This window comes from Typopeltis vanoorti, chromosome 11 (assembly GCF_054136105.1).
Source record: "Typopeltis vanoorti isolate ZY-2024b chromosome 11, IOZ_Tvanoo_1.0, whole genome shotgun sequence".
NCBI lineage: Eukaryota > Metazoa > Arthropoda > Arachnida > Uropygi > Thelyphonidae > Typopeltis > Typopeltis vanoorti.
In genome coordinates this window covers 7780765-7795565 of record NC_143559.1, presented here as the reverse complement: position 1 = coordinate 7795565, position 14801 = coordinate 7780765, and positions in this window count along the sequence as shown.

Genomic DNA, 14801 nt, shown 5'->3' with positions numbered 1-14801 from the left:
ATGTGCAAGGGAACTGGCAGTGCCTTTGACTGAGCTGTTTAATTTAAGTGTCAGTTCTGGTAGAGTTCCAAGGGAGTGATTAGAGAGCAAAATTATTCCTTTGCATAAGGGAGGTTCTAAGACTACAGTAGCAAATTATAGACCAATCAGTATCTCAGGCATGGTGGTAAAAGTACTAGAAAAATTGGTAAAAAAGAGAATTCAAGAATAGGTAGAAAAAAATATAATACTGTATGAGGGTCAACATGGCTTTGTGAAGGGTCGGTCATGCCTTAGTAATTTACTAACTTTTTATAATAGAGTAACAGCTGAGTTGGATAAAGGAAATGGTTACATGATGATTTTGCTGGATTTTGTAAAGGCATTTTTGACAGAATACCACATGGAACACACACAAATTAGAACAAATGGGGATGGGTGTGACACTGGTTAAGTGAATAAGAGGGTTGCTGCTGGCTAGATATGAAAAAGTGGTATATGGAGGAACAGAATCAAGGCGAAAACAGGTGACTAAGTGACAAGGTCCGTGCTGGGAACATTGCTGTTTAATTTGTACATAAATGATATAGGAAATGACCTGAAAGGAAATATTCAGTTGTTTGCTGATATGATGTGAAATTAGGTAGAATAATAGTTAATCAAGGCGATGTGGGGAGGCTGGCAGGAAGATTTAAATAGGCTGTCAGTATGGGCAAAAGTTAATGGTGTCAGTTTAATGTCGAGAAATGTAAAGTTATGCATTTTGGGGTAAATATATTACAAGCTGTATATCACATTGATGACACTGTACTCAGGAAATAGACGAAGTTAGAGATTTAGGGATGATGGTAGAGAGAGAGTTAACATTTAGAGGACATATTACTAAGGTTGACTATAAGATTACTTGGCTATTGAAGAACACATTAAGAAGTAGAGATAAAGAAGTTGTTATTCTCATCCCCTGGGTTTCTTGGGGATGAGGAAGCAGTGGAGAAGATTCAGAGGCTAGTGACCAAGATGGTGAGTGGCCTGTGGAATGTTCCCTATGAGGATAGATTGAAGGTGTGTGGATTGCAGAAGTTGGTTGATAGCAGAAAAAGAGGGGATATTATAGAAACATTTAAGTTGCTTAAAGGATTTTATAGAATAGATGCAGGGGAAATGTTTTAGCACTTGGCTAGAGAGACCAGAACAAGGCATCCCTTGAAGTTGAATAAAGGTGTGGTCAGTAGGTGTGTGAGGACTAGTTTTTTGCTCGGAGAGTGATGGATGAGTGGAATGGGTTGCAGAGTCAGTTGTGAGTGCTTTTTCTGTTAATGGGTTCAAGGAGAGATATAATAGATTGTGCAGATAGACTGGGTCTCCCGTGATGAGTCTTTGGACTCCATGGAGAAGCACGTATAATAATAATGTCTTCAGTTAGAATGCTCACCCTCCTAGATTATACGATCTTCCAAAGATCTGCAAATTCAGCATTCCGCTAAGATCAGATCTGTTGTGGGTTTCAGTGACTGTACCACATATAAAGTTTTTAACTATTTGTTAACATAACGATTATTAGATTATCTCCATAGAGTCAGAAGTCTGTTACGACAACAAAAGACTTGGGTAAGACTGAAGACATTCTAAGCCTTTTCTCCACCGCTTCCCGAGTTAGTTGATCTCTGGCACGGGCAAGCAGGTGTTTTCTCCTGGAAAGAAACTCGGATTTTTCGTCCTGTAAACTCAAGAAAATCAGTTGTCAAACCTTAAAAATATTGTGTTAGGGTTAGGGACAACAAGATGGCGGCACTTGCTAGCCACCTTCTTCACTGCATACCTATTAATTAGTGATAGCCTTGGGCTGGCTATCTCTGATTGGCTACCAGTGGAGATTGAATTGCCTACTCAGTCTCCAAAAGTTAGATAAGGCTAAATAGGCCTCACCTACTACCCATGCGGGAACAAAAAGCATTAGCTGATTTTTTTTATTATTATTATTATTATTCTATCATGATTATTATTATACTGGTATCTCCTTGGAGTCAGAAGAGACTCATTGCAGGAGATCCATTATTCACACACACTAGTCACTGTTCAAGCAAGACCTATTGTGCCTCTCCTTGAACGCATTCCCTGATGAAGCACTCTGGCAACCCACTCCAACGATTCACCAATCCTCCAAGCAAAAAAAATCTAGTCCTAACATGCTTGCTAAATAGACTCCTACACAATTTCCATGAGTCACCCCTCCTTTACTCCTTTCCTACCATGTACTGAAAAAATAGCCTTCAGTCTCAAGTTTATAAAACCCATTCAATAACTTTTATGCTTCTATAATGTCTCCTCTTTTTAGTTTATCAGCTCATTTTTGAAGCCCACACACACCTGCAGTCTACTCTCATATGGAGCATAAGACAACCTGCCACAGTCTTTGTCACTTGCTTCTGTATCCTCTCCATCACTTAATGCCCATGAAATCCAAGTGACCAGATCAGCACCCAGTAGTACAGATGTGGCCTTATGAAGGGGGAACAAAAGCTTCACTATTCCTGCTTGTCAGAATGCTCTTTAACAATCATATAATCTATTGTAATGTTTTAGCTACCTTTGCAATATGCCTTTTAAACTTGAACTCCCTCTCCAAAATCACCCCAATTTCCTGTCCTCATCAGTTTCTGAAGTTCAGTTCCATCGCCTTACACATGGACAAAATAAATTGGCAGCCATTCACCTCTGCCCATAATGCCAGTCCATTTAAAGTAAGTCACCTATAGGATATCTACATCAGCTTCATTTACTATTCCTCTTCTGAGTTTTGCTTCATCAGCAATCAACCAAATATTTCCTATCAGATCATTTCCTGATGTACAAATCAGTACATCAGGAAAGGTTTAATTTGTACATCGTTATATCACTGATGTACAAATTAAACAACACAGAACCAAGGACTGATCCATGTGCTACATAAACATTTCCTGGACTACTCCATAAACCACTCTTCGATATTTGTCCATCAGCCATCCTCTAATTCATCCCCATTTGCTCTAATTTATGCAGCAGAGTTCTACACAAAATTCTATCTAATGCTTTTGCAAAGTCGTTTGTTTTTCTTTCTATGTGAAGGACTTCATACATATCTGCTATCAAGTTTCATAAATCTCTCTCATTTCTCTCACAACAATATTATTATTATTATTATTACACAGGTACCTCCATGGAGTCAGAAGACCATTTGCAATGCATTGATACACTAGCCATTATTCACACAATACCTATCATGTCTCTCCTTAAACTCACCCACCTATGGCAACACATTCCACCCGTTCACTACCCTCCAAGCAAAACACCTAGACCTAATAGTCTTGTTAACCACACTCTTACACAATTTCCAGGGATGACCCCCTCGGTCTCTTCCTTTCTACACTGTACAAAAAAAAAGTAATAAAAGTAATCAGTGTCAATCCTATAAGACCCCTATAACAACTTATATGTTTCTATATAATATCTCTTCTCTTATACCTAACAGATAGTTTTTGGAGTCCACAGATCTTCAATCTATTCTCATAGGAAGCATTTCCCAGACCTGTCACAATCTATGTCACTCATCTCTGAATCATCTCCACCACTTCTTCATCATGAAGGAATCCAGATGACAGATTATTAATGCCTTATAAAGTGGAACAATAACTTCACTATTCCTGTTTGTCAGTGTGTTCTTCAACAACCATGTAATTTCATGTGCTGTTTTGGCCACATTTGCAATGTTCTCAACCTTCAATTCCTTGTCCACAATCATCCCCAAGTCCCTAACTTTGTCAATTTCTTGCAGTTCAGTTTCATCAATATAGCACACAGCATGTGATCTCATCCTACCAAAGTGCATCACCTTATACTTAGTTATGCTAAACAGGTGGCCATTTGCCCATAATGTCAACTTATTTAAATCATTTTGCAAGATCTCTACATCATCTTCACTGACTATGGCTCTTCCCAGTTTTGCAACCTTAGCAAACAAATGCATATTTCCATTAGCTTACTTCCTATAGTAATGTTCTATTTCTAGTACTGTTCTGTCACTGCTTGTTTTGTGTCTTTCAAAGTAATTACTCCAGACATCTAGGATATATCATTAATGTATAAATTAAACAACAGAAGATCAAGTACATAACTAGTTACCTGTCTTCTCCTGGATTCAACTCCTCCATAAACCATTCTTTGATTATCTGGCCATCAGTCATCCTCTAATTCAAATCACCAGTTTCAGATCCATTTCCATTAGCTCCAATTTATGCAACAGAGTTTGATTTGGAATCCTGTCAAATGTTTTTGCAAAGTCTAGCAGTATCACCAAGTAACCATTTCCTCTATCCAGCTGCACCGTTACTTTATTACAGAAAGTAAGTAAATTACTAAGATAAGACCAACCGTTCACAAAACCATGTTGTCCACACAAAGTATCACAATTCTGTCCATCCAGCCTTGAATTCTGACTTTTACCAATTTCTCCAATACCTTAATCATCACTCCTGAGACAGTGAATGATCTATGATTTGCAATTTCTATCTTGGAGCCTCGTTTATGCTGTGATTGTTTTGCTCTCTTTTCACTCTACTGGAATCTTACCAGAACTGAAGTTTAAATTAAACAGCTTGGTGAGAGGAGATGTGACTTCCAATTCTACCATTGGTCAATGTTTACATATGGCATTGCAATATCACCACCTAGATGATATACCCTTGCAACTATTTTGCTTGCTTCTCTTACCTTTCCTACCATCAGCATTTTTTAAAATCATCCTTCCATAGTTATTCCTGCTTTTACCTGTTACATAGCAAAAGAACTCTTTAGGATTAATTCTGGCCTCATCAGTCAGCTATCTCTCATTATTAGCTTTGGCCTTCCTTACTATATACGTGTCATGGGCATACCGATCACATTTTTCTTTATACTGACTGACATGATTGCAATTCAATGTGTGGGTCAAACCATTTGCATTAATATTTTAAATACAAACAGTTAGATCCATGTTGTTTGAACTATTTGCTAAATTTCATAATCATTTGCATCGTAAATTGTGACAACACTTCAGTGATTCTTATAGCACATATGTGCATCCAGTGGCACACCTGGAGGGGGGGGGGGGGCAAGGGGCATTGGCAAGGAAGATGAAACTGGAATATGAGAGGAGATTGGCCCTAAGATCCAAAGAAAATCCTACGGAATTTTTAGATATGTGGGAAGTAGGAGGAGAAATGACTGTGGAAGAATGATATTGTGGGATAAAAATGGGAATAGAGTGACTGATGCAGAGGACATAGTAGAATTGTTCAATGAACACTTTATTGGAGTATTTCATCCTGGAGGAGTCAGTTTTAATGCTAGAGGGATAGGGCTGGTTCGAGGTTTAGAGGTACAGGAGGAGAGTGCGTTTCAAATACTGAGTACTCTGGATGTCAGTAAAGCTGTGGGACTGGATGGTATTTCACCACGCATTTTGAGAGAATGTGCTAAGGAACAGACAGCTCCTTTGACCTGGCTTTTCAATGAAAGACTGGCTGTGAGAAAGGTGCCCATGGAATGGAAGGAAGGTAAGATAGTGCCATTGTATAAGGACAGTAGCACACTGGAAGGGTCTAATTATAAGCCAGTTTGTGTGTCATCAGTAGTTAGTAAGATCTTGGAGAAAGTAGTGAAGGACCATATACAGGATTGGGCAGATGAGGGTAATGTTATCAGTGAGAGTCAATATGGATTTGTGAAGGTGCGCTCTTGTTTTAGCAATATGGCTAGCCTCTTATGATAAAGTTACAAGAGCATTAGATGGGGGTAAGGCATATACTGCCATTTTCTTAGACTTAGCGAAGGCATTTGACAGGGTGCCACATGATAAGCTGATATTTAAGTTGCAGCACATGGGTGTGAATGTCAGATTGGTCAACTGGATTCAGGATTGGCTGTCCGATAGGTATCTGAGAGTTGTGTATGGTGGGGCAGTTTCAAGGAAGCAGAGGGTTACAAGTGGGGTCCCACAGGGCTCAGTACTGGTACCTATATTTAACCTTTATATCAATGACATTGTCCATGGATTGCAAGGGGATATTCAGTTGTTTGCGGATGATGCGAAGCTGAGAAGGATTATTAGTAATAGTGCAGATGCGGCAGCCCTGCAAGAGGATTTGAATAAGCTAGATAGATGGGCAAAATAAATGGGGGTGTCGGTTTAATGCAGCAAAATGTAAGGTCTTGAGGTTTGGGAAACATCGATGGGACACTGCATACTCTATGGGAGGAGTTATACTGAAGGAAGTAGGGGAGACAAGAGATCTAAAGTTGATGATTGATAGAAACCTGAAATTTAGGGGACATATTGCAAAGTTTGTGAAGATAACACAGAGAATTGCTGCAATAATGAGAAGGACACTGACCTGCAGAGATAAAAGGGTTATCATTCCGTTGTATAAGACTCTGATCAGAGCACGCTTAGTTCTCAGATTTGGTCCCCAGGATTAGAAGAGGATAAATTAACTGTAGAAAGGGTATAAAGGCGGATAACAAAGATGGTTTGACTGTACAATGTTAGTTATAACGATCGGCTGAGGGAATGTGAACTACAGAGTTTGGTGAATGGAAGGAGGAGAGGTGATATGATTGAGACTTTTAAACTGTCGAGAGGTGGTTACAGGGTTGACACTGGGGAGTTCTTTCACTTGGTTGAACAGCGGGAAGGAGTGATGACAAGAGGCCATCCCTGGAAGTTACGAAAGGAAACTGTGAGCAAGAGGGTGAGGAGTGGTTTCTTTGCATGGAGGGTTGCTGAACCATGGAATGCATTGCCTGATGGAGTGGTGAGAGTGAGAACGGTCAATGAGTTTAAGGAGTGATATGACAGACTTTGTGTTTCTTAGGGGGGACCTCCCTTTCCCTCATCTAATGTTCTTATAACTTTATTATAAAAGGCTAGCATATTGCTAAAACAAGACCGCCCTTTCACAAATCCATGTTGACTCTCACAGATAACGTTACTCTCATCTGCCCAATGCTGTATACGGTCCCTCACTACTTTCTCCAAGATCTTAACAACTACTGATGACACACAGACTGGCCTATAATTAGACACTTCCAGTCTGTTACCACCCTTATGCAATGGAACTATCTTACCTTCCTTCCATTCCCAGGGCATATTTGCCGAAGCCAGGTTAAAGGCACTGTCAGTTCCATAGCACATTCTCTCAAAACTCGTGGTGAAATACCATCCAGTCCCAAAGCTTTACTGACATCACATCCAGAGTACTCAGTATCTGAAACACACTCTCCTCCTGTACCTCTAAACCTTGAACCTGCCCTATCCCTCTAGCATTAAAACTGACTCCTCTAGGATGAAATACTCCAATAAAGTGTTCATTGAACAATTGCACTATGTCCTCTGCATCAGTCACTCTATTCCCATTTTTATCCCACAATATCATTCTTCCACAGTCATTTCTCCTCCTACTGGCCACATAGCTAAAAAATTCCCTAGGATTTTCTTGGGATCTCAGGGTATCTCCTCTCATATTTCAGTTTCGCTTTCCTTACCACACTAGTCACTCTTCTGGCCTGTGTCTTATATTCTTCATGCATCCCCTCTCTTCACCTGTCTCCTTATATCTCTTCCACAGCCTCTTTTTCACATGCAATTCCTGTTTAATATTGTTTGTCATCCACTTTACTCCAAATTATGTCCTCTTCTTCACTCATGGTATACAACTTACCATTGCTGCTAACAAATATTCTTTCACAATTTCCCATGCACTAATGATATCCCGGCCTTCCAATTCCTCCCTCCATGAAACTTCCCGAAGTTGATCTAAGACTATTATAATCACCTGCATTATAATTCCACATAAGTTCCCGTCTCTTTGATACTCCTGCATGTCTATTCATTTTCCAAGTCAAAACCATATGGTCACTCTCTCCAACTGGTGGGAGAGATGTCATCTCAGTTATTATCAACTCTTCTGATGCTATAACCAAATCCAAAACTCTTGAACCTCTTGTTCCCTCTGTTACATGTTGCCTAAGTCATTTGTCCCTCAAGAATTCTAGAAATTCCATTCCCATATTGCTACATGCATCTTCCTCTCTCCAATTTATACTACTGTAGTTAAAATCTCCCATAACAATCATTCTTCTTGCACTTGCCAAACTTAGCTGTCTAAACATCTCCTGGTTCCCATCCTCTGTGCTCCTGGGTCTGTAGCAACACCCCACTAAATATCCTGTCTTGCCTACCTCTACCTCACACCATATGCTCTCAAAATCATTTGTCTCACTTCTTCCAAAGCCTCCACTCTTAGAGGTCATAGGTCATCACTTATCATAAGCAGTACCCCACCACTACGCTTTCCCCTCCTATCCTGACGAAAAATGCTATACCCAGAGACTTCTATTCCTGTTATTATATCTTATATCCCCTTCTGTCAACCACACCTCAGTGATCCCAATAATTTTTCGCCAGGTTGATGCTATCTGTGCCACCAATTCCTCTCCCTTATTCCAGATACTCCTGGCATTAGTATAAATGTGGGAGATGTTTAAAATTTCGATACCGAGGTCTTTTGAAATCGTATTTAATTCTCGTTGATTTTTTGGTGATTGATGATAAAAAGCATATAATTTATCCATAAATATTTCAAAATGATTTATTTCTTTAATGTTTTTTATTGAATTGTCTAATGCTAAGTGTAAATGATGAGCGTAATGCCAAATCACAACTTTTGGAAATTTTTGTAGAAGTTTGATTGCAACACTTGATTTGTTTCCTAACATTACATTAGCATAACATTTTTCCTAACATAACATTAATATAGCCAGGCTGATGCTATCTGTGCCACCAATTCCTCTCCCTTATTCCAGATACTCCTGGCATTAGTATAAATGTGGGAGATGTTTAAAATTTCGATACCGAGGTCTTTTGAAATCGTATTTAATTCTCGTTGATTTTTTGGTGATTGATGATAAAAAGCATATAATTTATCCATAAATATTTCAAAATGATTTATTTCTTTAATGTTTTTTATTGAATTGTCTAATGCTAAGTGTAAATGATGAGTGTAATGCCAAATCACAACTTTTGGAAATTTTTGTAGAAGTTTGATTGCAACACTTGATTTGTTTCCTAACATTACACTAGCTCCATCAGAACAAAATGCAATGAAATGATTTTTTATATAGTTATCAGAAAATCCATATGAATTTAAAGTAGCATGTATACATTCTACAGTGGTATTTTCTAGTTCTACAAGATTATTAAACAAGAAGAACAAGGGGCTCGCAAATTTGAGAAAAATTTAACAAAGGGCCCTCACGAGCCCCTTATAGCTGACTACTGTATATAGGTATCCCTTGATTAATGCGATTAATTAATCCCCCAATGTTACCATGTATATCAAAATCGTGTTAATCAAATATAATAATCAATAAACGTGTGGACAGACTTATGTGTTCGTCGAACATGTTATTTATTATTTTAACGGTATAATAGAACACAGAAACTAAGTAAATAATTAATTTATTAACTTGATGCTGATATTTCGGTGGTGTTATAACCCGTAACAGAAACCTGTATAAATCAGAGATTGTTCTTAGAGGCGACAGAAGCCCTAAAACACACTCCAAATCTCAACAAATATGGCTGTATTAACTTGCCGAAGATCTGGGAGACAGTCATATTAAGAAAAAACTAGCACTTTTCTAGGACTCTAGTAATATATGATAACGTTTTTTTTTTTTTTTTTTTTTTTTTTCAGATAGAGGGCGCCAAAATCAGGACTCTAGTCTTTGTGTTGCTGCTACAATTTTGTTTAAGTACACCATGTTGTTTTAGTCTCGCGTATTGTGACAAACAGTGTTTTTGTGCTCTGAAGATGCTGGTTATAACACCAGCGAAATATCAGCATCAAGTTAATAAATTAATTATTTACTTAGTTTCTGTGTTCTATTATACCGTTAAAATAATAAACAACATAATAATCAATGGTAAAAATTACAATTCTTGAACAAAACCAATAAAAACAGTAAATCAACTTACTAGCAATTTGCTTCACTCTCTCTTCATAGACAATGGATATATTGATAGATATTCTCATGATTGACTACATACTGATAATTTAACAAAGAAACATGAAATAAACATAGTGATGGATGACTTCAATGTGAAAGTAGGCAGAGGGGGTGATGGAGAAATTGTTGTAGAACATGGCTTAGGCACCAGAAATGAATGAGTAGATCGCCTTGTCCAGTTCAGTCAAGAAGAAGATCTACAATAGCAAACACCTGGTTTAAACTTCCACTAGAATACTGTAGACTTGAAAATAGCCTCAAGATAACCGACATAATAGTGTCAGAAATCAAATTGACTACATAGTGATAAATAAAAGATTCCATAGAAGTATAAAGAGTGCAAAGAGTTATCCTAGAACAGAATCCCATAGTTGCAGAAATATGTCTCAGATTAAAATCAGCCAAAAAAAACTGCAAAAGAAGAAAAAGAAAATTGATGTAGAAAAACTAAAAGACCCAAAAATAAATAAAAGAGTCAAGACAGAGCTTAACATTCGATTACAAGACATTAACATAGAAGAAAATGAAAGAACTGAATCTATTTGGAATGGCTTAAAGAATTATTATTATTCAGGCCTCCATGGAGTCAAAAGAATCATCATGGGAGGTCCTTCCTAGGAAACATAAAGTCTATCATACCACTCCTTGAACTCATTGACCATTCTTGTTCTCACCACTCTATCAGGCAATGCATTCTACAGTTCAACCACCTTCCATGCAAAGAAATCACTTCTCACCCTCTTGCTCAGAGCTTCCCTTTGCAACTTCCAGGAATGGCTTTGTCATCGCTTTTTCCCACTGTTCCACAAAGCAGAAGAACTCTCCAGTGACAACCCTGTAACTCCCTCTCAACAGTTTAAAAATCTCAATCATATCACCTCTCCTCCTATCTACCAAACTTTGCAGTCTACATTCCCTAAGGTGATCCTTATAACTAACATTGTACAGTCCTGAAACCATCTTTGTTATCCACCTCTGTACCATTTCCACAGTTAATTAATCCCCTTCAGGTTCTTATACAATGGAACAATAACTCTTTTATCTCTGCAGGTCAGTGTCCTTTTCAGTATTGCAGAAATCTTCACCACCTTTGCAATATGTTCCCTGAATTTCAGTTTTCTATCAAATCATCACTCCCAATACATCACTCTCCAGTACAAATCCTCCAATCGAGTATGCAGCCTCCCATCGATGTATCCCAAACTTCAAGATTTTACATTTTGCTGCATTAAACTGACACCCCCATTCATTTGCCCATCTGCCAAGTTTATTCAGTTCCTCTTGCAGAGCTGCTGCATCTGCTATTACTAATGACCCTTCCCAGCTTCACATCATCAACAAACAACTGAATATTCCCCTGCAATCCACTGACAATGTCATTGATATAAAGGTTAAACAATACAGGTCCTAATACTGAGCCCTGTGAGACCCCACTTGTAACCTTCTGCCTATCAGACAGCCAATCCTGAATCCAGTTGACCAATCTGACATCTAAACCCATGTGCTGCAACTTAAATATCAGCTTATCATATGGCACCCTGCCAGATGCCTTCGCAAAAAAAAAAAAAAGACAGTATATGCCTTTTTTTTTATTTTTATATTTTTTTATATGCCTTTCTCTCATCAACTGCTCTTGTCATTTTATTATAAAAGACAATTATATTAATAAAGCAAGAACACCCCTTAACAAATCCATGCTGACTCTCACAGATAACATTACCCTCATATGCTCAACGCTGTATATGGTCCCTCACTAATTTCTCCAAGTTCTTAACAACTACTGATGAAACACAAACTGGTCTATAGTTAGACACATCTAGTGTGCTCTCCTTATGCAATGGCACTATCTTACCTTCCTTCCATTCCTTGGGTACCTTTCCTGTAGTCAGACTTTCATTGAAAAGCCAGGTCAATGGAGCTGTCAGTTCTTTAGCATATTCTCTCAAAACCTTGGACACCACCCACAGGGTCTCTTGGAAGAAAACCACCATGCTCCACCACAGCAAATTCAAGAAAGAGAGACTATTCTTAGAAGCAGCAGCTCTCAGAAATCAACTGATTCTTAATACATAAGGTTGCATTAAGCTTCCGAAGATTTGGGAAACACTCATCACCAGAGGTCCCACCTTACATTCCAGGCCACCTACAACTGCCCTTAGAGGGCGCTCCACCTAGATAGGACTTTAGTGTCACCCACATGGTTGGGCTTAGTATTGTATGATATTTGTGTTCATGTTACATTAGTTGTTTTTGTAATCCCCGAAGATGTCCTAGTGACTAGGACGAAATATAGGAAGTATTAAACCTATGTTAATCCTTTCTGAGTGCTGTATACATTCCATTAAGCCTCCAACATGATGTCCTCACAGCACTTAAGCCTCTACACACACAAATTCTCTCAAAACCTGTGGCAAAATACCATCCAGCCCCACAGCTTTACTGACACCCAAGGTACTCAGTATTTGGAACACACTCTCCTCTTGAACCTCTAAACCCCTCAAACCTGCCCTATCCCTCTAGTATTAAAGCTTACTTCTCCAGGAAGAAATACCCCAACAAAGTGTTTATTGAACAACTCCACTATGTCCTCTGCATCAGTCACTCTATTCCCATTTTATCCCACAATATCATTCTTCCACAATTTCTCCTCCTACTGACTACATAACTAAAAAATTCCCTAGGATTATCTTTGGATCTTAGTGCCAGTCTCTTCTCATATTCCAGTTTCGCCTTCCTTACCATATTAGTCACTCTCCTGGCCTGAGTCTTATAATATTCTTCATGCATCTGCTATCCACTTCTCTCCTTATCTTTTCCATCCTCAAATGCCCTCCAAGCACATCCACATATTCCAATTCTCTCTTCTGACACATTCTGGCTATTATGCTATTCATTATTACTGCTCTTCTGCTCAGCTCGTCATTATCATACCTGGATAACACACACACACACACTTTCCTCTGTGTTTTCTTTTGTACAACTTCAAGCATGAATCGCAGATCTCTCGCCAGCCAATTTACACTGCCTCTCAAGTCATTTGTGTCCACCATCACAAGGATTTCATCCACCCTTCCACTCCACGTAATTGCCATAGCCACACTTTCTATTATTCCTCCAGGCAAACACTCCTCGGGAATCCTATCGTGCACACCACAGATCATCGAGTCTCCATACTTCTTACCACTCCATTCCTTGATTGCTCACCTGCATCCCCCCCCCCCCCCACTCTCTCTTCTAACCTGCTCTCTCAGTGTTCCCCTACTTACTTGCTGTCCTGGCATCACTCTATCCCTGGTTCCAGCACTCCCTAGCATTCTTCTCATTCCCTCTCTTCTACTGTTTATATCTTCTCCTTTTCTATCATTCCCATAACTCTCTCTCATTCCCTCTTTTTAACTGTTTCTATTCTCTCCTCTTGTATCATTCCCATAACTCTTTCTCATCCCCTCTCTTCTTCTGTTTCTATTCTCACCTCTTCTATCATTCCCATCTCTCTCTCTCTCACTCCTAATCTGATTCGCCTAATCTCATCTTTCATACTTCTCATCTGATACCTGAGCCATTCCACCTCCTCTTTCAGCTCATCCGTCTATCTTTGTAAGTTAGCCACTCTTGCAATCAAGACAATCTCTGAAAACTACACAATCATTCAAGCCTTCCACACTCCCCCACTCTTATTTTTTCATTCATGTTCCGCTCATCATTCTCACCCTCTATCACACTACTTGTTTCGCTAGGTTGAGGTTCTCCCGCCCCAGATGCAACAAAGTCCGCTATTGTAATATCTAATTCACTAACTTCCTCCCATTTCCTACATTTCACACACGTATGTATTCCCACCTTCTCTCACCAGCCAGATATCCAACTGCCAGGATGCATACATACCACAATCACCACATGCCACAAAATCCTGTATTATGTTATGCAAAATAGAGTGTCCTTAAATGGGGGGAGGACTTCGCAACACGCCATTTGTAATTGGAGCTTTGGCTACCACCATCATCCAAATAGTGCCAAGGAACTACTACAACTAAATGCTAGATACTAAAGCTAATTTACTTACACGATACTATAAGTATAAACTATATGCAACTACACTAAATAACCAAATACGAAAACTTAAGTTTTTCCTCTCTTCCAGCATAGATGCATCCGACTCTGACCTCACCTTCTCGGTAATCCAAAAATAACACAATATAAACAACAACTAAACTCCAAAAGCAGCACCACTTGTATTACTGAAAAAAAAAAAAGTTGTGCAATTCACGATTCGTATAGTGAATTCCATCGTAACAACGAGTATTGAAGAAGTAGGTTGTGTGAATAATGTAAAACAGAATATTGATACACGAAGAATGTACAAAAAACAAAGACCTAGTCAAATATACAGAAACACATAATATCATCAAGAAAAAAATAAAAGAAGCAAAGAAAATTGGATGAAAAATTTATGTACCGAGACTGAACTGCTTCAGAAGAAACATGACCATTATCTGTATAAGAAAATCAACGAAATTTCCGGAAAAGTCAGAAAAAAGCAAACAGTGTCTCTAAAAGATGAAAGTGCAAAATTAATTCTAGAAGAAGAGAACAAAGCACAGATTTGGATAAAGTATGTAACAGAACCCTTCAATGATAATAGACAGAAACCTATAAATAAACCTACAAATCTGAAAACACACCCCAACTCAACATCACCAGAGTTAAAGATTGGTATACTATCAACATAAGAAGCTTGA